The 23101-nt window shown below is 41.0% G+C and overlaps 1 protein-coding gene across 4 annotated transcripts in view; it reads right to left on the bottom strand.

Moving 5' to 3' along the window:
* cemip (cell migration inducing hyaluronidase 1) overlaps nucleotides 1-23031 on the bottom strand; it is a 158979-nt gene extending 135948 nt beyond the window's left edge. The window contains exon 1 of one of the 4 annotated variants that reach the window (XM_084923324.1): nucleotides 22912-23031. The gene's annotated coding sequence lies outside the window, so the exon portion shown is untranslated. The other 3 variants (XM_084923315.1, XM_084923333.1, XM_084923339.1) reach the window with 3 other exon arrangements.
* Nucleotides 23032-23101: the final 70 nt, after the last annotated feature.

The following is a 23101-nucleotide window of genomic DNA, read 5'->3' as shown; positions in this document are numbered from 1 at the left end:
ACACATCAAATCAATAGGGAAAAAAAATCATGCTGGATATCTATACTGATATGTACTGGGTAATGTATTAGGAATGAAAGGATGCCACATTGTTTAATGAAAATTAAAAATATCAACCTACAGAGGGATGAATTCAAGGACACCCCAAGAATCAAAGTAAAAAAATTATCCAGCAGGCTAGTTGAGGGATGCTCCCAGTGCTCAGACAACGGATGATGTCGTTCCTGATTTGGACCAGGACATTAGTGAGGTCTTCGACAGTCTGACATACAACCTGACAGTCAGATGGATGAATCATAATGTCTCAGAGGTATTCCATTGGATTTAGGTCAGGTGAACGTGGGAGTCAGTAAGTGGTATCAATTCCTTCATCCTCCAGGAACTGCCTGGATACTCTTACCACATACCTAGCCCCTGAGTTAAATGGCTTCTTCATACAGAAAGACTGCATAAGTATGATGTTGCATTTTAATGCTGCAGATATTTAAGGCTGTGCATTAATTCTCACCAATAATATATTTTCTTTTTGGCATTGCAGTTCTATTAAAAACAAGTCTGATTTGGTCATGAGCTCAAACCTTAACTGAAAATAAAAAACAAGGCTAAGTTTGAAACGTCAAGTGTGGAAGTGCCTGAAATCCGTTTAGTATAGCAATTGAGTAAAATCTACTTTGTTCAGGACTGTGTTTGTTGTTTCAATATATCACACTCTTTTTATGTTGTCCTCTCTACACACAAACTTCATGGGGTAGAGCAATAAAAAAGTCCTCCAGATTAAACAGAATTTCAGAATTATATGTTAACATTTTAAGTGTTCCCAAATGAACTCACTGAACATGGATCATTTATAGAAGTCATAGATTCATGAAGATAATCTATCTGGATATATGTAAAGCTTCTCATGAGCTTCACATATATCTAGATAATTGTTTTTTAAACACTATTCTTAAGGTTTTTTAATACTATGCCAACCACAAGCCTCAGTCACAATTGCTATGGAGAAGAAGCCAATAAGAGAAATGAATCACACCATATTAAAAACACTGTGCCGTCACAGTTGGCCACATAATGCCAGCCTCTAAAATGGTATTAGAATGTTAAACACAGGCTTTTGGTACAGCTTGCCATTTCTGCAGAACAGATTCTTTAAGCCAAGTGACTGGATGTTTATGTCAATATAGTATAGGGATGCAATGACTTGACAATACTCTAAGTTTTAGATAGTTGTTTAAATAACTGAGTTAAGCACAATGGTACTGCTATGTAGTTGTGCAACTTTATTTTCTTTCAAAATTTGCTCTAATAATGACAAAGAGTGAATGACATTTGATGTTTACCATCTGGATTATGTGATTGTGGTTAGAGGGTCAGAATGTTCACATTTGATGGTCTTCTCTGCGACATTTAACAAAGCTAAACACAATATACTGAATGATAAAGGTTTGCACTTATGACTCACAAATGTGGTCTTCTTTAAACATGTAGCGGTGCAGTACGTTTTGCTGCTTTAGTAAATCAGCTGCTCCATATTAGACTGTAATGTCTGGGGTGTGATGCAGATGTTAAACTGAAAATGTCTCCGTCAAACACAGAGATATCCCTATACATTTGTTTTTTAGCATAGCTGACAACCAGACAGACCCAATTTTCTTTGGTAATGGTTAATATTTTGAACTGTAGGGAAATTGCCATAGTATTTGGTACACAGTCACTGGTGTTTACCACACACCTTTATACCTTCTTAGGATGAAACAAAGATTTGAAAACAATAACATAACTTTACATGCATGAACATCATTCTAATTTTGGATTTTACTGATGTCTCTGAACTGTTCCTTTTTTGGAATAATTGAATTTATTTTGATTTTTTGGGGATTATCTCTGATCTACACAGGGTCAAAACTATTCAAAGAAACTTATTTATACTTCCAGTAATATTTGGCTGAACATCTGGTCAATGTGAATGTTTGGCACATTGACCAGAGGTTTTTTGTTCCCTTCAACAAGCTCCCAGCATAATTCTGGCTGCATGTCAGAAACTGTTCTCGGCAGAATTAGGAGAGTTCATTCCAATCTGCTTCTTTCCTGGCATGAACGTCGCTTTTAAGCATTGTCTTGTAATTTTGGTTGAATAACATCCTGAACATCCTAACCAATTTCCTCATCTAAGGGATACATTTTGGATTATCTTCCAGACCTCAACAGAGTGGTGACACATCCAAATAACTTGTATTTACATACAGTTGTTTCAACTGATGAGCTTGGAATCTGCACTTGTTTAGAAATTGCTCCAGGAGACCTTACCAACTTGTTTGAATCTGTAGTTCTCCTGCAGTTCAGTGTGTGCTGTGAAAAACACATTTTCATGCTGGAAACACCCCCAAAACATTGTGTTTGTTCTGTTACCCTTTTTTGAAAACACAATTATCAGAAAGATTTATAAGTTACTAAAAAACAGCAGATAAAGCAAAAAAAAAAAAAAAAGGAACGCCTACGTCCAACCAAACAAATTGTTGTGTTATTTTATTATTGACCAGAAGAGTTGAATGTCAATGAAGTGTCGGAGTCATGCTGATGACACAGATAATCAGCATGACTCAAAATATCAAACACTTATATTAAATATATATTAAACATTAAGCGTGAAAGCCCGAAGGCTGCCCTGCAGTGTGTTTGTTCTTACTTCCATGCCCACCTAGAGCTATCCAGCTAAATTACACTGATTTGATGTGGTAGGAGTGGTGAGCCAGTTTATTCCCTTTCTTACCTTTCATGAGCCAACTGCACTGTGCCTGTGTGCTAACACATCAGCTCATCACTGCAGACATTTTAAAGCAGAAAGCACAAATATCTGTATCACGCAGCTCTATAAGCTTCTGCAGCATACACCTGCTGTTCTCCATATGACGTTCCTTAATAACCATTTCTCCTTACAAACTGGTAATTATGTTCCTGCAGATCCTGGGCTTTGTTAATATGCACCGTCTCCCCATGCACCAGTGCTCTGGAATACATTCGTGTTCTGAATACCTTCCACTGCATTGTTATCATTTCACATACCTAATCCTCAATTCACTGACCTGTCAACACTCGTACTGGTAAGCAGTCACACACACGCAGCACTCACTTGAGTTTCAACATGATCACAACAACAATATTCAGAGCCCAATTTAGATCCGAACAAGCTGGGGCATGCTAAAAAAATATATATTAAAAAAGGTTGAACAAAGTATTTGGCAGTAAAGTATGTGTTCCTGCGTCTTTGTGTGCATTTCTCAAAGGGCTTGTCAGCACTAAATAATGGAGCACAACATTCTGTGTTATATTAAATTACAGTACAAAGAAGACATGATGTTACTACCATCACTCTTACTTTGAGACCTACTCTGCTCTGACAGACACCACCAAGTGTGTCTCAGAGCAAAACACCAGCTTTTTTTTCCAGGAAGGCTGTTTCTTCATTTGTGACATATTGCTGCTGCCAGAGACAAAACCCTCGGTGTCGTGACCCCTGGGTCCCGTCTCTGAGGTTTAAGGCCAGTGTTCTTATGTGGATTTTGGGTTGAGTTAAAATAGTGTTCCTAGTTATTTAAGTCTAGCTTATTTTTAGTTTAGACTGGTGCTTTTAAATACCTTCCAGGGTTTTGAGTTTCTTCTGAATTCTGAATCTTTCTATAATTAAATTTTATTTATATAGTCCCAACTCAAGCTGCTTTATATTGTAAGGTAAAGACCCTACAATAATACTCGGAAAACCCCAAACTACAACTGAGCAAGCATTTGGTAACAGTGGGAAGGAAAAACTGCAACAGGCTGTGGGTGAGGGGAGGTAGACAGGATGAGAAGTACACTGGGGAAGAGTTTCCTAGTTGGTGTATGATATTCCCAGTTTATTCCTTGGTGGTGCTTAGCCTTTGGTTTTGTTGCCTTTTTGGAAATCTATTTAGGTTTGGTACTTTAACCAGCTACCAGTATTTCTGTGTTAAGTTGCCACATATACCTGTCTGTATGTAGGTACTTCTGTAGTCTGTAGTTTAAATTACCCGGTCTCGTTGTCTTGATTATTTTCACCTGTAATAATCACCATGGTGTCCCATCTACCTGATTACTCTCTGTATGTATTTAAACCCTGAGTTCAGTGGTGTTTGATGTGGTGTCATATGGTGTTCCTGATTGCCATTCCTTAGGTATTTTGTACTTATGGACTTTTTCTGGTGCCATTTGAACTACTACTCTTTCTGAATAAAGGTTTCTCTTTTGCTGCTAAAACATGTCTCAGTGTCCGGGGAGGCTGCTCGACATGGTCGACCCATCGTGCTGATCAATGGAGGTGCCTTTTGAATGCATTGGCACGGGCTATCGTTTTGCATTAGTGCTGGTGGATGGACGCAATATCCCAAAGCAGTGCCAGTGCACACCATTTCTGCATAGGGTGTGGCACAGGTGCAATTTCAGGTCATCTCCCAAGTCTGTATCTTGAAAGAGACACTGACCGATTAGGGTCTGTCAGTGTCTCTTTCACGTGGCATGTTGGTCATGTCTCACACACTAGAAACACAGACAAACAAATTACATTTGGACCAGTGTCTATAACCTGTACACTGACTTCCTGGTCATAGGTACGAGCCCAGCTAAGGATGAAATTCAATACGTTCTGGGCCAAAGTTACACACGTTGGGGAGGTTATCACGGGAGAATATGCCCCAGGCCCAGGACCATCAGCAGCCCCTGTACAAAAGTAAGATTAGACAAACTGCTAGTATTAGTCCCTTCTCCTAGTTCAAAGTTACTCGCCAAGTTGCTTTGTGGTCATAGAGGATTTTGACTATGAAGTGTTGCAGTCGGACAGGAGAGGGGCCACACAGGTATATCACCTCAACCTGCTCTGAATCCGCTGCTCTTTTCACAGTAGGACGGATTTTCTTTACTTTTGTAGACCGAACACTCAAGAACAAACATAACAAAGAGACATCACTGAAGCTTGCTTTAGACTTTGGGAGTTGTGCTATGTGTCGATCGGACATGTAGTTACATTTCTCGGGAAGTGCACGTCAGGTTATGTAGAAGGTTGCAGTGTGGCGTTCAAATGGGGTTCCAGTTATGGTGTAAGTTAATGCATACACCTGATACAAACGTATAATTTACATGTAATGGGATGGCAGGATCTCCTTGAAATTTGACAAGAGGTCTGTTGATAATGAAAACCATTAGAACTTTTAAATTAGTTTTTAAATTATCTTTATTATGATACGACTTGGTATTAATTTGTGATAGAACTGAAAGGATTAGAGCAAATCTAAAACTGGACATGTACTAGTTCGATCCCACAGAGGTGTAGGTGGGTGGACTTTACTAATACCTGCAACTGCTTCCTTCTGACCTAAAGAAAAACCTAGGTACAATTTTTGTTCTTAAATATATGAATCCCTAAAAAGAAGGGATTCAAGTTTAAAGTTTAGAGAGCAGCAAATTCACAACGGAGCACTTATTAGATTAAAATAACTATTTATGCCACAATAGGCAATTTAGTTTGACAGTCCAAAATGAAAATAAGAACAAAGTGCTACTACTGACATTTAACACCTTAATAGATGAAGGTGTGAAAGAATTTAGTAGTGTTTTGTTTTTCTAAAGGGTGCATGGTAACATGACCCGAAGGCAATGAAATAAATTCACTTGAGAGAACATGTTCAGGTTGACAAGTAATAAAAAGGTCTTTTAACCTGCTGTTAGGACTGTTTCTATCCTTCAGACAATGCACTAAACCAGCATATGAAAGAAAATGTTGAAAAGCTTTGAATAAACAAATGTTAAAAATGTATAAATTTTTTAGAAACACTTAAATAGTTTCACTTGTGCAACAAGTAAATTCTTCGTTGTCCTTGTTTAACCACTGACTGACTCAAAAACTGTTCCCATAAATTAAATGGACTGATTCTTACATAGCTCTTTTCTACTCTACCAGAGCACTCAAAGCACTTTAGACAACATGCCACATTCACACAAGCACTTTCTTCTAAGCTTTAAGTGCTTTCATACACATTCATGCTCCGATGGGGATTGAATCCACCAACCTTCCGATCAGTAGATGACCTCCTGAGCTACAGCAACCCCCATACTAAGCCTAGGAATTTTTGCATTGTGTCATAATGACTTTTGGCTTACCAGAAATCAGTCACTAAGTAATTATTTCATTTTAGCCAAATTAAGGTTGAGAAAGGCATCACCACCCCATTTGGTAAATGAAGACAAGGCGCCACCATGATCAGACTGAACTCTGAAGGAAACACACCAGTGCACTATCACCAGAAAACTGCACTCTTGAAAAGACCTGCAGCCGTCTGTGTAAATTATAAAAAGAACACATATTGGGAATCCAATGTTTCAGATGATACATGGATAATTAAGTTAGGTGCATGGCAGCATTAACTGGCAGGTGCCCTAACACAGGCATCTGTAGCCAAAAAGCATCTGCTAAGCCTCATCTACTACTATAAGTCATTAAAAGTGACCTATTTACTGTTTGTGCACTATTAGAGCCTTTAGCATTTGTAACGGATTATCTAATACTATGGTTTGTGTGTGGCACTGACCATCCAAGAAGTTTCTTTTGGTGAGTGAAATTCTTATTAGTCCGTTACTAAACACAACTTACCTGTGCTGCACCCATACAGTTTACACGGATCCATGAAAGCACAACAATCTGCTTTGTTACGTCCCCACATGAAAGCTAGGCGAAGAGGGTGGGGGACAGTAACAGTTGGATCCGGGTTGAAATGAAAGGGACGCCAGGCAGAGGTGTTTAACACAAAATAAATCTTTATTATAATTAATTAACCCAATAATCACATAAGCAGTAACAACAGAAAGAGACAGCAACGCTGCTTTAATGATAAATTAGACAGGCCAACCCAAAGAGATGGTGACCGCTTCAGCTAAGAAAACAACTATAAGGATTCAACAGAAAAAGACAGCAACGCTGCTATTAGCAATAACCAGGCAGGCCAAACCAAGTAATGGAGTCCCACTTAAGCAAAACCACTGCTCAGTTGAGTTACTCACAACAAGCCACGCACGGTGGGGCTGGTCGCACACACACAGCAGGCCTTTTCCACACCTAGACCAGAAGCACACACTGACCAGCACAGTGGAAATCCACCAGAAGCCTCTCCCACACCCACACTGCTCTCCTCCAGCTTATATCACCTCTGGAGGGTAATTGGTGATAAACGAGGGCAGATGGTGTGTCCTAAAGGAGAATGCAGGGGCAGAGAGAAACAAGGGGAGGGGCAAGAAAGAAGGAGGAGGAGAGGGAGAGGACAACACCATGCCCACACACTCCCACATCCTCACAGGATGTAACAGCTTTATTTAATGAGAGGCTAAGTATCACTATATTAAAAAAACTATGATGCACTGTGTGTGGATTCTGTGCGATGGTAGCTCTTCTGAAGGAGCCAGGTCTTTGATCCCATTTTGTTTTCCTTCCTTTGAACTCTTTTGGTTGCACCAACCACAGCCTATCAAAAACATCCAAGAAGACCTATGACTTCATGCAATCCCACTTTGGTGCCTAATGTGTCCACTCCCTTGACAAGTTACAAGATGATCAATGTGATTAATACTGACCTCTTGGTGTTTTTAATTATGTGACTATCAGTAAAGCCTACATTAAACTCTGTTGTGAACACAGACACGCACACCAGGAGACCAAACAGCCAGGTAGTCAATCCTGTTATATTGCTTTGACATCTGCTGCATGAGGAGCAAGTGTAGTTGGTGCATTGTAAATTCTTTAAAACGAGTCTGTGCAGTCACAAAAAACAGGCAGGCATCCGGATATCCACGTGGAACCTTGCACTAACCTTCTGATGACACCATTTACATCACTGGGACCCGAGCAGACTTGCAGATGTGGAAAGTATAATCGCTGCTTAAGACTGAATGAAATACAGAGCACATTCCCCAATCCAACATTTGGTTGTTTCAGTGCAAAACATGTTATAAAACTTAAATGGATGTAAAAAAATCACAAAATTAACAACAACTAGGACAGATCCACACATGACACAGTAATGGCAGACCAGTTTCCTTTTATAGCAAAGCAGCTGACAGATTCTTGGTTTTAGCTGCTAGCAGCAACAACTCAGCATCCTCTGGGACGTGTTCTGGCATCCTGCCACAATTTACAGAGCAAACAACAGACAGCATACAGCAAACAATAGGCAGAAGATAAATGTGTGAGCGCATAACAGGCAGTCCTCAAAGTGAAGCATTTCTCCCCAGGCAAAGAACAAATCACAGGTGCAGTTATTCCAGTCAGTGTGAAGATCAGCCTCTGTTCAAACAGCCATCGTCAGCATGTTTGTGTAAAACAGGTCAGAGTGGGAAACCACAATTCATCATCATTTGTGTACAGTTTTAAGGGCTTAATAATCATCACACATTTACTAGAACTCAGTGCCGTATGGTGACTTTTACATAAAGGCAAGCAGAGACAATCCCCCATCCCCCTATGGACAAACTAAAACATCTTCCTCCACCATTTAACCAGATAAACTGCATCAGATTACAACAAAAAGAACGACATCAGAGCCCATTATAACTGTCACAGATCGAAGTGTGAACAGTGCCTTCTATATAACATTTATACACATTTAATGGCTGCATTAGAGAGCAATTTGGGGATCATTATCTTGCCCAAGGATACTTTGGCATGCAGGAGCAGCCAGGGATCACCACCAACCTTCCAATCAGTGGATGACCTGCTCTACCTCCTGAGCTCCAGCCACCATGAGATTTAGTGTCTGGACACTTGTGTGGTTACTGTTATGCAATTGTACACACACGCGCGCGCGCGCACGCACGCACGCACGCACGCACGCACGCACGCACACACACAGAGGTGCAGCTGTGCACACCTACAAATATCGACTGTCTGGTTTGGTAATCCCCTGCACTCTTAGGTGACAGCAGAGAAAGAAATTATCTGTGAGAGACAGAGAGACAAGAGTGCAACAGAACCATGGTTCAACTACCTCAAGTAGTTTGACAAATTACTGCGAAAGGCTAAGTAAATATGACACTGAATATGTTATTTAGGGAGATTAAATCCAAATTAGCCCAGAAGGACAAAGTATGTCAAAAAACATCCATGACAAATAGCAAGGCAAGTTTTACAATAAGAATGAAGCTGTAACCTGGCTATTTTCTAACAGGGAGTAATAGACTGAAGCCTGTGAGATAGTTAAGGCAGTCAGTTGGAGCTGTGTTGCATCAAAAACATGTAAGATCTGAGCGCAACCAGGCTGAACATGAGAGAAAAATCATGTGATGGTCAGTGTGAAGAAACACACACATTTGCTCTTGAGTCAAAAGGAGCTGTAGAGTTATTTTTTGCTTTGGGATCCCCAAATGGTTTTCCCAATCACCCAATTACTTATCAATTTACCCAGTAGCAAGATTTCCAAAATCTAACATTCTTGCAATCAAAACAGATGGGATTAAAATCTGTGGATTTGAGTGATTTCACCCGCTCCTCACATACGCTCATATAAACCTAAAGGTTATAAGTGTATAGAACACAAATCTTCCTTAATGTAGCAGAAAGTGTAGCAAATATGAACAAATAGCTAATCTGGTTTTATTTAATTATTACTCTTCTGTGGTGGAATCAATTCAATTTTTTTTTTCAATTCAGCCTCACATTTATCTTTGTTAAGATGTCTAGATTAACAAAGGAGCCACATTGGAAGTGAAAGTACAGATGACGAATTTTAAAAAGTATCCAAAAGAGAGCAAGACAACAACAGAGGCACGGAGTGCTGTTTCATCCAATCACCTAATGTGAATAGTCACAATTGAAGAAATTCACTTTCAGTTACTGATATAAAGGCTGCGAGCTGCATATTCCTAAAGCAGTCCTAGTACTCCATGCCAAATCCATCAGGTCTGATGGTGGGGGAACAGCACCACCAACACTGGAGATTTAGCAACACTAGAAGCATATGGAACTGCAATGCTCACTGGCTAGTTGATCTAAGAGAAGACCACAGCAAACTCCCTGAACAGGGGCAAGTAATCATCACAGTGGCAGACATCCAAGAAAGGGTCTCCAATGTGAAGAGTTGTACAGCACCAGGCCCAACATGGTTCATGCCTACTGGCTGAAGAAGCCGACTGCACTCCATGAGCGCCTGGCAGTGCAAATGAACCAGCTGCTAGTCAATGAGAGACACCCAGAATGGCTAACAGAAGGCCAGACGGTCCTGATCCCCAAGGACCCCCAGAATCCAACTACCAGCCTCAATAACCTGCTTCAATACCACATGGAAACTCCTGTCAGACATCATATCAGTGGCTAAGATCAACAAGCACATGGCTCAATACATGAGGGGTGCACAGAAAGGAATTGGAAAGAATACCAGAAGAGCAAAACACTGCAAGACTAGGCTGACCAACCTGTGAGTGCACAATCCAGAGTGCCTGGATTGACTACAAGAATGCCTATGACTCGATGCCTAGATCCTGGAATGCCTAGAATTGTAGAAGATCAACAGGACCCTTCATCAGGAACTCAATGGGGATGTGGTGGCCAACATCACAGGCCAGCTTCAAGCCCATAGCACCGGTTACCATCAAGTGCAGGATCTACCAAGTAGATGCTCTGTCCCCACTGCTGTTCTGCATAGGTCTGAACCCCCTCAGTGAGATCATTGACAAGACTGACTACGGAACGGAGCAATCGAGGACAGAAACTACAAGCACCTGAGAATCCCACAGGCAAATGGAAACCACAAAGACGCCAACCACCAAGTACCTGCAGAGGGTCAGGCAAGTCCTGAGCAGTCAACTGAATGGTAAGAACAAAATCCAATCTATTAACACCTGATGTAAAGTGTCGATAATAACCATTAGTATGTGACTTGGGACTTGTCAGAGTCCTTTGTCCGTAGAGATAAGTGCTGTAGGACTGCAACTGTTCATCAAGTCATTTGAATAATTAGCTTATACAAACTTTTGACACAGATTCTTCTCTTCAGTACTTCATTCAATGCACGATCTGTAGCACGACCAAGTGTTAAACCATGTAGACATCTACACCCACTTTTGTGACTAAAAGACGACCTGCAATACAGGACGAAGACATGAATAAAAGGTCTGACAACATTAAGGCCACACAGCCCCTATGTTTTTACATAAAAACACTGATAACAGCAGCAGGATATTATGCAGATGAACTGCATATTTTCAAGCTCCTTGGATTACCTTGACCTGGATGACTGAGAACTTTCAAACAAAGGCAGATGAAGTGTTAACTTAGTCTGACACTGTGTTTAAGTTATACAGCTTGCTGAAGGCTGATGGCAGCAGTCCTATTTTACATGCATACCTGCTGTAAACTAGGCATATTAGACCATATTTCAAGGCTTTCGTAACATTTTTCAGATTGAAAGTGAAAAAACATAAAATACTGTCTCAATTAAATTTCGTTAATACTTAAAAACTATAAAAAATAAAATCTTTTTTCTAGGACTGTCAGCGTTAACGCATTAATGTAGCCATTACGATTAACGCAATTAAAATTTTGGATAAACTTTGGATAAACTGCCCAAAATGCGTTGACAGAGACATTTCAGGGATTTTGAGTCAGTCTGCGCTCCACAGACCAGGTAAATTGTTAATCACGTTAGTCGTTAACGCGGTTAAGCCGCAATAACGCAGAGTAACCCCATTACACGGATTGATCTGCGTTAACTTGTTAGCCCGTTTTAACGAGTTTATGCGTTAACGCTGACAGCACTACTTTTTTCACACGCCAACAAAAATATAAATGGGCCATTAAAGCCACTGACCTAAGGATTGTTAGGTTGGACATTGAATTATTATTAATATTAAATAACATCTACACCATCATAAGTTCTTTTAAAACAGCACAAAAATTTGCCTCCTATAATGTCAGAAGTCCTTCCAAGAAGACTAAATGAAGAACAGTAAAGGTAATTTTTTATGCCTCACTTTAGATTGTATATGTATCTTATTTTATTTGACTTTGACTGTACTTGACATTATTTATATGTTCCATCCATCCATCTTCATCCGCTTTATCCGAGGCCGGGTCGCGGGGGCAGCAGCCTAAGCAGAGAGGCCCAGACCTCCCTCTCCCCAGCCACCTCCTCCAGCTTATCCGGGGGAACACCAAGGCGTTCCCAGGCCAGCCGAGAGATATAATCTCTCCAGCGTGTCCTGGGTCTGCCCCGGGGCCTCCTCCCGGTGGGACATGCCCGGAACACCAACCCCAGGAGGCGCCCACCTCAGCTGGCTCCTTTCGATGTGGAGCAGCAGCGGCTCTACTCTGAGCCCCTCCCGGATGGCCGAACTTCTCACCCTATCTCTAAGGGAGAGGCCAGCCACCCTTCGGAGGAAGCCCATTTCTGCCGCTTGTATCCGCGATCTCGTTCTTTCGGTAACTACCCACAGCTCGTGGCCATAGGTGAGGGTAGGGACGTAGATCGACCGGTAAATTGAGAGCTTCGCTTTTACACTCAGCTCCCTCTTCACCACGACGGACCGGTGCAGCGTCCGCATTACTGCAGCCCCAATCCGTCTGTCGATCTCCGGCTCCCTTCTCTCTCCGGCTCCCTTATTTATATGTTTTTGCATTTAAAAAATTATTCCTTTAAAAATGGACCTCCTTAATCCCACTGACACATCTTCCATAGAGGAAGCAGAGTCTGGGCGTGATGGGGACAACTCGTCCATCACTGGGGTTGAGGTCACCGAGGCAGTTAAAAAATACTCCTTTATGGCAGGGACGCCTTGGGGGGATGAGGTTTGCCCTGAATTACTGAAGGCTTTGGATGTTACAGGGCTGTCTTGGATGACACACCTCTACAATGTTGCGTGAAGATCGACAACGGGTTGGTGCTGCATATACAGTGATCTGGACGCTATACCGGTCCATCTTGGTGAAAAGAGAGCTGAGCAAAAAATAGAGGTCTCAATTTAACAGTCGCTCTACGTCCACACCCTTACCTATGATCACGATCTTTGGGTAGTGTCTGAAAGAATGAGATTGTGGATACAAGCAGTGGAAATAAGCTTTCTCTGTAGAGTGGCTGGCCTTTCAGCGATATGGTGAGGAGTTCAGTGATCTGGATGGGGCTCCAAGTTGAGCTGCTTCTCCTCCACATCAAAAGGAGCCAGTTGAGGTGTTTCGGGCATCTGACAACAATGCCTCGTGGGTGAGGTGTTCCAGGCATGTCCCACCGGGATGAGTCCCCGGGGCAGACCCAGGACACGCTCAAGAGATCATATCTCTTGGCTGGCCTGGTAGCGCTTGGTTTTCCCCCGGATAAAGGTGGAGGAGGTGGTCGGGGAGAGGGAGGTCTGGGCCTCTCTGCTCAGGCTGCTGCCTAAGCAGAGAAACCCAGACTGATGCCTAAGCGACCCACGATCCGGCCCCAGATAAGCAGAAGAAGATAGATGGAGGATGGATGGATGTGTGATTGCAGTTATAACTGCAATCACACATCCTTCCTTCCATCCTCCTTCCTTTTTGAGCCCTGAGTTGGGGCTATGATGACATCAGGTGTTGCCGCTGCTTTCACACATAGCAGTATTATAGCCAATCCCTGAATTCTTTTCAAGACAGATAGACACTTTCAATTTCACACATAACCACCCATGTCAGACTGCATACATTAGAGCCATCGATTTGACATCACAGTGAATTATGAGCTTGAAACGTACAGGTTTCCATTTAACTGCATCAGATTATTGATGAAAATCTGCACGCGGCAGGTTGTCATTAGCCAGGCATATCTTCAGGTCGTCTATTGGCTTTTAAATAAGCAGATGCTTTCATCAGAAAAATAGAAGGTAATTAAAATCTACCACAGAAAGACGTGAAAAGAAAATAATATGCTTTTTACCTCCCATCTGCAGTGGAATTAAACAATGACACCATTATATATTTAGATCTACCAGTATGTATTTCTGGGCTAAACTTCAGCATGTTTCAACTGTAATGCTAGTACTTTGACAGGAAATGGCATAGTTAGATATATGCTGCACTTTTTGTGCCACAATCATTCCCTTCACCCTCGGAGGGAAATCATACACACAGACACACACTGTGTGGACGACCTGTAGATAGAGGAATATTTTTAGTTCATCTTCCAACATCTGGTGGGTCTTATGAATACAAAATACTACTGCTGTGACTAAGAGGATGTTTGAACCGACAATTCACACAACAGTAAAGAAAATAGGTTCTCTCAGTACCCTCAGAAATATCTCTAATATGCCTCGCTGAGCATCTATTTACCCAGTTTTTGAGATACAATGTGGGAAGCGTCTGTTTCTAAACATCTCCTTTTTCCTGAAACTGCAGAATCGACATTTCTGTGTTTAAAACACAAAAATGTAGAGAACAAATTACCTTTAATAGTCCCATATATTTCTTGATAAAATTTGGTAAAATCACATTAGTACAAAAAATGTAATTAACATTGCTGTAACACAGTTGCAGCACTAGAATATGTTGTGGGCTGGGCACAGCTCAAAGATCACGAGTCAGGTTCCATATGGGTCAAAGCACAACTCACCTGACATCTGACCCATATTAGGACTTGAGTTGAGTCGAGTAATTCAGATCTACACTGCCAATCAAATCTAATAACAAGTGACAACATTTGGAAAACTTTCAATCTGGATTGTTCATTTAACATTTGATTTCGAAACTCTGTATCATTCCTCAAATTATCATTTTATGTGTAATTTTGTAATTTAGCCTCTATGCACCGCCAAACTTTCAGCTTTAGTTTAGGAAGTTTAAGTACTGAATTACCTGTTTTACAATACAGCAAGTTTTACAAATAGACCTCCATTTTCAGAGCCTCCACATTAAATGGACAAACTAGCATAATTTAAATTGTAAAGAATATTGTTAATAATACTTGGATAAAAATCTTTTGCAGCCAATGACTACCTGAAGTCTGGAATTCATTACATTATAAATGCTGCATTTTCTCCCATTAAATACTTTCAGGCTTTTACTGCCCATACATTCAGTTTCTTCTTGTGTGGGGGTCTTTGTGGCCCCAGCTGCACATTTCTTCTGAATGTGAGCAGAAAACATAGCCCTGCACACTTTACATCCTATTACTTCTGTCAGCAGTCACATCATCAATAAACACAAGTTAGCCAGCTCCACTAGCAACCACAAACAAATGTCCAAACAAATGGCTGTAAATATTGTCCTCACTCTACCACAAGTTTATTTGAGATCGGAGACCTTGCTTGGTCAATAAGGGAATATAAATTACTAATAGCTATGAAAAGACAACACAGTCACTGTCCATAAGATGTTAAAAATGTCTAAGATATAGGGTAGCTAATGAACTATTACATGCTTATATGTGGTACAGATGGATCCAACCATCTCTCCATCCAAATCAGGTTTGCAGGAGCCTATCCCAGCTGCCACTGGGCAAAAGGCAGAGATTAATAATAACTAATTATTACATTTGTTTTTATATCACAAAGGTTGTTGAGTGAAAATCAACTGCCTCAATCATACTAGTCCCCTGCTATGCACACATGTGCGTGTAGATTAGCCAGCTTTGGGTCATGGCAAAGATGGAGAGCTGAATAAACCTGTTTTTGTTTATTGGCTAAAGTTTTAATAATGGATTGGTTGCAACAAAATCTTCCACAAATATACTGCAAACATTCCTACTGTCCCTTTAACATGACAATCTACCAACAAATGAGAACAGACAAAGATTTTGAATCAATTCTTGCAATACAAAGCATAGGAAGTTAAATCTGTTGGTGCTGCTGGTGAATATGAGGAGATTAAAGTTAATTAATTAAAGCCTGGACCAGCTGGAAAAGACAAACAGGATTAGTGTTTATGTGGTGGTGATGATGTGAAGGTGATATTCTTTTCTGATAAACAATCACATCATCAGGTGCAGGGAGGCATCCTCTAATATGAAAATGCAGGAGTCTCTCAGGTCGATGTCAAAGCTGCTTTAGATAGAGTAAGTACATCAAAAGATGTAAGAGATCATAATGCATCCGTGAATCTGGCAGTGGTGAGCCGTTGGGAGGAATCTAAAAATAGGAATAAATTAAAACCTACTAAAGTAAAGCAATCTCTCTTTCCTTTAATCTCAGACAGCAACTGTCATAAAGCTCCTTGCCCATTTGAATTCATCCTTTACATTATAGCTATTTTGTGGCTACAATTGTCTATTGTCACTGAAAGCTCAGCTTATTTTGTGCTCATTGAAGACTGTAGCTCTCTCTGTTATACGAGTGTGTCTGCCTCCAATTAACAATGACTGAAGCTGGGCGAGCTGAGCGGCCAGCAGCTTGTTCAAAGTTATGGTCTGCGCTTCATACACATCAAGTAATTAGCAAGTACAAAAACTTCAGTGATTTAGCATCATAACAGATAAGTTTCATCTTGCTTCTCTACACATGTTAATAACTCCTTTAGTACATTAACAAGGAACTCTCTGAAAGGGGATGGCACTTCTGACCACATCCGTAAAACAGGAAAGTTGACCAAGTTCAGGCTCAGCGGTACGTTTAAGTTAGCATGTAAAAGAATGTCTGAATGCAGCACTTTTAACCAGCCGTTTTACCAACACGCCACTTTCAAATTTCATTCATATTCTGAACGCCTCCGAAGAAACTGACAGAACCATATCACACTTTCCTCAAGCCTTTTAATTTAGCTGATTTTTTTGTTAATATATTTTAATATAAACGTGCATACTAGACTTCTGAGCATATAAGCAGCTTTTTTTAGAGACATGTGGTCCTCACAGGAAAGCCACTGCAAACATGATTTATTAACATGATGCTGAACATTGAATGAAATATAAAGTTTTTAAAATGACTCTCATCTCATGCAGCAGTTATATTAATCCATTTGCCACAGAGGAAGAACATTTTTCTGCAGAATAATCATAATCACGATTTTCCACTAAGTTTTATGTCTAGTGAGGCATTTTATTTTTATACACACTCTAAGGGGAATCGTGACGAGGATGGTAGGACGTCAACCACAGTGAAAAATCAGAAGAAGAAAAGACCATAATCATCACAACACAGGCAGTTCCACGCAAAACTCTGAGAGCAATGGAAAGAAGGAAGGTGAGAGTTAGTGAGTGAGCGAGCAGCCATCAGGAAGATGCACAAATATAGCGAAGAATCTGCACAGAGACCTAAGGCTGAGGAAGGCAAACAAACCACCACCCAGGGTGGAGCGAGGCCTTTCTTTTTTATACACGGATGGATTTGAAGGTTTTATCATTGAAGCTTTAATGACCATCTTTAAAGCTTCAGTGTGAGGGAGCATAAATTATTGATCGAGCAGGCAGTACATTTCTTTCTCTCTCACTCGCTGCATGTTTCACCTTGTTCTGTTGCAGCTCGTTCACTTCAGTGAATTTAGACTGTAAATGAAATATTACAATAACTACATGAGAGCAACAGAATAAATTGGTGTTCATTACAAAGCAAAATTGAATTTCCACAATATAGCAAAACACCAAGGATAACAAAGACCTTGAATGGGCCATTAATAAATTAATGGCTAGAATAATATTTCTGTGCACATCTGGTGAGCAGGTGCTAGTTTGTAGCAAGACAGTCTTTGTTGTTCAAAATAATCTGCTTGTCAGCCATTTATCAACATGCTGTATGTATGTATCCGATATATTCTGGAAACTTCTGGAAGTCCTTTCTTAGTCTACAAAGGTAAATTGAATATTGCAACTCAAAAAGTGGATAAACAAAAATTTCATTGGGTGTATGCTACACTACACCCTTTTCTCAGTACTTTGATCTAAATTGGGCTCCTGAGATCCAAACAAAAAGGGTGTGGCATACGTGTGTGTGTGTGTGTAATTTCAGCACCAGCTTTTAAGTAGCTGCTGAATGTGCGTTTTAGGCAGCAGAGGCCTGTGCACACGCAGGTTGAGGTGGATCTCTCTCTGTATTCTGTCTGTCTGGATCACATCATCCACAAAAATAACAGGCTTGCACACAAAGCCAAAATAGCTGTCTGTTACAATGCCAGGGCAATGCCTGGAATCAATTTATACCCAGTTGTTCATGCAAGCTTCTCATTGCATGTCATTAAGAACATGGACTGGGTGGAGGTGCTTTAAGTCAGGTTGATCCAGCTTCTGTTGCCGACTACAAAGTCCAGACAAGAAAGGAGCCAATCTAAACAATTTCACATCAAATTAAGAAATTGATGGAAGCGTCAAGGGTAGGAAAAAAAGGACAAAAAGGATCAAAAGCTTTTGTCTTTGTCACTTCATTTATGAATACGACGTTCTTCTTAAAAATATACCAGAGGAGAAAGCAAAGAGAAGTACAGCTGACAGGCCTGACTGGAAGGGAGAGAAATTTTCCTCTTTCAGTTGAGGCTAAAAAGCTGATGGTTTCCTCAAGTAAACTGTGGCCTTTGGCTGCCGGCCCAGTCATGCACGGCAGTAGCGCTTTGCCAGTTCTTCCCACTGACTATACGTCGTTGACTGTGTGTGTGGAAAGTAAATGTTTTTTTTCCTCTGCCAACAGTTGTGTTCCTCACTTTGGAAATGGAATGCTTACAGTAGACATAATACAAGAAAAGCCAGAGATTTCAGACATATTTGTGTGTGTGTGTGTGTGTGTGTGTGTGTGTGTGTGTGTGTGTGTGTGTGTGTGTGTGTGTGTGTGTGTGTGTGTGTTTTCTTACTCACTTGCTATGAGAAATGAGATTCTGAGATCTTAAGACTAGTTCAAGTACAACTCTATGAACATTTTTTAAAGGGCATTTCTACAAGTATCGTCACGAACAAGGTGAAAACATGCTGTATTGCTTTTAGATTCTATTTTACATTATATACATTATAAGTGAAATACATGAATAAATCAAATGAACATGAAGTTATACCACCAAGCTTGCAATTTCCTCTGAACACAAACAAGAGTTTAGTCAGACATAGCCATGGACTAAGAGAGAAAAGCAAACTTTTTCAAAGACAAGATTGTTTTTCTCAGAAAAGCAGAAGCGAATGAAAGTAGGAAAGAATATTTTTGGTGGGTGAACTGTGAGCTGACAAAGCCAAATTTGAAATTTGAGTATGTCCACTGTAGCAGTGTGCTGTATACAGGTAATACTGAGAAACTAATGCTAGTTTAGGAAAAGAACTCGAGCTACCCTCATTTCTGCCTGATGTCTTGTACTTTTAACAGGTCTGTAGGCTTTCTGAAGGTCTTTCTAAACATAATCTGCCGCTTCACTCATATTTAGTCCAGTCCTTGTATCTAAACATTTTCAGAGGAATGTCTTTTGTTGTTCGTTTGCTACTTATTACTGACCACTGAAGAATACAAAAGGCTCCTAACATCCTAAAGAATGAAACGGTGTCGTGTCCACACATAACAACTTAGCAAAGAACCAATTTTAAATTGTATTTTTAAGCACTTTGTCACGAGCAGCCTGTCACAAAAAACATAATTTGTTTACATTTCTTCAGTTGAATCTATGAAAAAAAATGCCAAAGGTAACGCAGTTTGACAGCCATTAAAATGTTACTGCTGCACCAAGAAGGTGATTCCAAAGAGCTACTACCTACAAACTGTTGGCATGGATCTACAGCATCCAAAATTCATCTTCTTAAGAAACAGGGCAGGAAAAAAGACGCAGCAAAGACCTGACACAACACCTGACTGAAACAGAAATGGTGCCAGCGGAAAGGGCAAAAAGTTTGATGTAGTGATAAATCCAATCTTAACATTTTTGGTTCAAATTTCAAATTCTTTGTCAGTATGTATAGAGGAGGTCAGGAAAGAGGTACAATGAGTGTCTACAGCAATCTGTAAAAAATGGTCAGTTATTGCTGGTGCTACATTTTACCCAATGTGGGGGGTCTTGTCAAAATCGATGGCAATAAAAGTAGTGTCAGGTTTCAGTCCACCATGTATCTGATTGGCAGTGGCAATACTGATACTGTGATACTGAAAAACAACCACAAAAAATACAGGGTGTATGAAAAGGAATGATTTGATTTCAATGTGCTCTTCACTGCCATTCAGTGGTAATGATCGAAACGTATTGTTAGAGGGGGATTGGCAAGTTTCAAGTGGTTGGCAGCAGGTAGCATAACAACAGCACTGACTGGAGACATGGAACAAATTGTGTCCAGAGGGGAACACACTGAGCACTTGTAAACATTTCAAGTTTTGTATTTTTAAATTTATCACAGGTTTCACGTGTACATTACTTTAAGAAAACAGATGATTCTTTTTGATTCACCCTATAGATGTTTTCACCTGTGGTTTGGGGTAAATACCACCCTTTGAAAACATTAGCCAACCTTTAGAAAACGTTTCATTTTTTAACCTATGACAGTGTACAAACAATATAACACTTCAGTTATCAGACCATACTGCTAAGTTCAACACATCACACACTGTGTCCCCTTGACTAGAAGCAGCAGCATTTCTTGAACAAAGAACAACTGTATCAGTTCTTTGAGGCTTAAATTACATTGATGTAAGTGACAAACGCCTCTAGTTTAACACAGTAATTACAACAAAAGTAAAGAAGCTGGTCAGATAGTACAAAACCACAGAGTGTCTGTTAGAAATGAGTTGGTGGTGGGAATAAACAAAACAGTGGATTAGACCAAATTACTTCTTCCTCATTCCCAACAGAAAGTCACTGCAATGAAATATTAGTCTTTGATAGACCAAGCCGCAGCAGCTGATCCCAGACCAGTCCCTGAGGATCAGACACATCAGAGCAGCTGCCGATTCAGAAGTGATGCAAGTCTATAATAAGAAGAAGCTCTCTGACAGCGCACACACACACACACACACACAAACACCAGATCTTGCAACAGCTTGTACATTTGCAAGTCAGCTATAGATGAAAGGAAATTCCACAGGCTTACACCTTCACTCGTGTAACCCTTGCTCCTAACTCCAGCTGCACAGCCCAGCACTCATCTCTCCCACTCAGCTCATTTATGTTCAAGATTTTCTACACGCCTTCATATTCTCTGCTGATATTCTGACAACCTCCCCAGCCTGAGTCTCTTTTTGCTAGCACTTTAGTCAGTCTCAGTTAGTTGCATAACCATTTTTGTAAGAGCAGGCCACTCAGAACCAAATGATTTTGACAAGAATGCTACATATTGTACATATGAACGTAAACTGTGGTTTTGTATATGTATCGTGGTCCCATATCGAATTCATTGTTGTCCAGAGAGGATGCCGTGGTGATGACAAGTTGAACAGCACCACGATAAGACAGCAGTGAGCCACAGACAGCTCTGCAGCATCATCACTCCATCAGGCCAAGCACATGTTCCAAATGACTTGCACATTTTGTAGCAGAAACACTTATCAAGATTTAAAGAAGGCAGTACAGACACATGCTCAAGTAATAATTATCTGTATGTCATAATGCTGACATGAAGACAGTGCAATAGTACGGTGTCATTAACATGGTTTTAAACTGAAATTAGTTTAATCTCATTTTGTTACAGGCTCTAAACAAAAGTGAGCTAACTAGGAACAACTAAAGAACAAAGTTACATATTGATATTTGCATTAGGTTTTGAGATCTGAGCTTACTCTGAAATGATGCACCACCTGGCTTAGATGACCCATTTGTCTCAAATTTGTGTTTGTGTATATCCAAAACATCAAACACTTACCCGAGTCATTTAACTTCTTAATGCAATACACTCTATGTTAAACAAAAACCCAATTTAATACTCAGAACTGTTTGGCTATACTCATATAGTTATACTACAGCTAGCGCTGGCTGTGGAGTTCCACGCATGAAAGGCTTTTGCACGTTTCTCCTGCTAATCCAGCAGCAGAAAATCTTAGTGTTACACATCAGTTTGGGAGATGGTAGTAAATTTTTCCTCTAATTTTTTCTCCCTTTTTTTGTTTGTTTTGTTTTCTCAGTGATGGCAGTGTGCATGACCACCACCTGCAGGTGGTAGCGGAATATTGTATCCAACCGTTCCATCAATTTGTTTCACATTCTTTTGTCTCACCCGTTAATGTGGTCTGACAGAGAATGTTACAAACAGTTGTTGAGTGCATGCATAGACAGAAGCTTTGGGGAGCTGTGTTTGAGAAGTTTAAACTTTAAACTACTACTCAGCTACCGCCCGGAGATTATGTAGGATGATGGTCACTAACCTGTTGGAGCAGAGTGCAGAGCAGACTCCACTTGCTTCCTCTGGTGGTGAACAGCAGCGCGGGAGTAAAACGTGCTCAAAGGTTTTTTGGTTTTTGTTTTTTTATTTGTGGCTGAGCTTGTAACATTCTCAGACAGACGTACTGTCACACTCTTGAGCTCAGGTTATATTTTATAGATGCTGCCCACAAATGAAGAGCTGCTCCTGGCAGCATCTGAAGGCGCAGCCGCCACAGAGGACCTCTCTAAGCCCGGCTGCGTTCAGAAAGGTGCTCACCACACCAGCATTTGTACTCTCACAGTTTCAGCCTGCGGCTTACAGCTGCACGCAGCTGACGCGGGCTGTTTGGTGGGCAAGTTATCAGGCGTGTGCCGAATGCTGCGCGGTCCAATCAGCACCAAGTGTTCGGGAGCGCTTACCTTTGCCCGCAAGTCGTGGCAGGACGGGCGACGTGCGTTCAGCAAACCTGCCCGGACCCGCTGCTGAGTCCACCTGGTGAACTGCGATCTCCTCGGTAACACGCGATAAGCGCACTTAAAACACATTCACACGCATCTTTTCCCTGCACACCTGTGGATCGCCGTGACCAACAAATACATAACCCCTCACCACAACCTCACCATGTACAGCTCGCCCACGCTCAGAGAGAGAGGTTAAAGAATCCGCAGACACCTACCGACCTCATACAATCCGTGTCTCGTCCCAGAGTCCGCAAAGGCGCAGGGCGGAGCAGAGCAGTGATGGAGGGAGCGCTCATGTGTCAGCCGGTGTCCCTGTCCGAGCGCATGCTGCAGCGCCGCCTCTATTTACTCCAGCTGGAAGAACGACACGCCCACTGTGCGTGTGGGTGGCTGACAGAGAGAGAG

Source organism: Perissodus microlepis, chromosome 1 (assembly GCF_051167445.1).
Source record: "Perissodus microlepis isolate ML-2025 ecotype Zambia chromosome 1, ASM5116744v1, whole genome shotgun sequence".
NCBI lineage: Eukaryota > Metazoa > Chordata > Actinopteri > Cichliformes > Cichlidae > Perissodus > Perissodus microlepis.
This window is presented reverse-complemented; position numbering and strand designations above follow the sequence as displayed.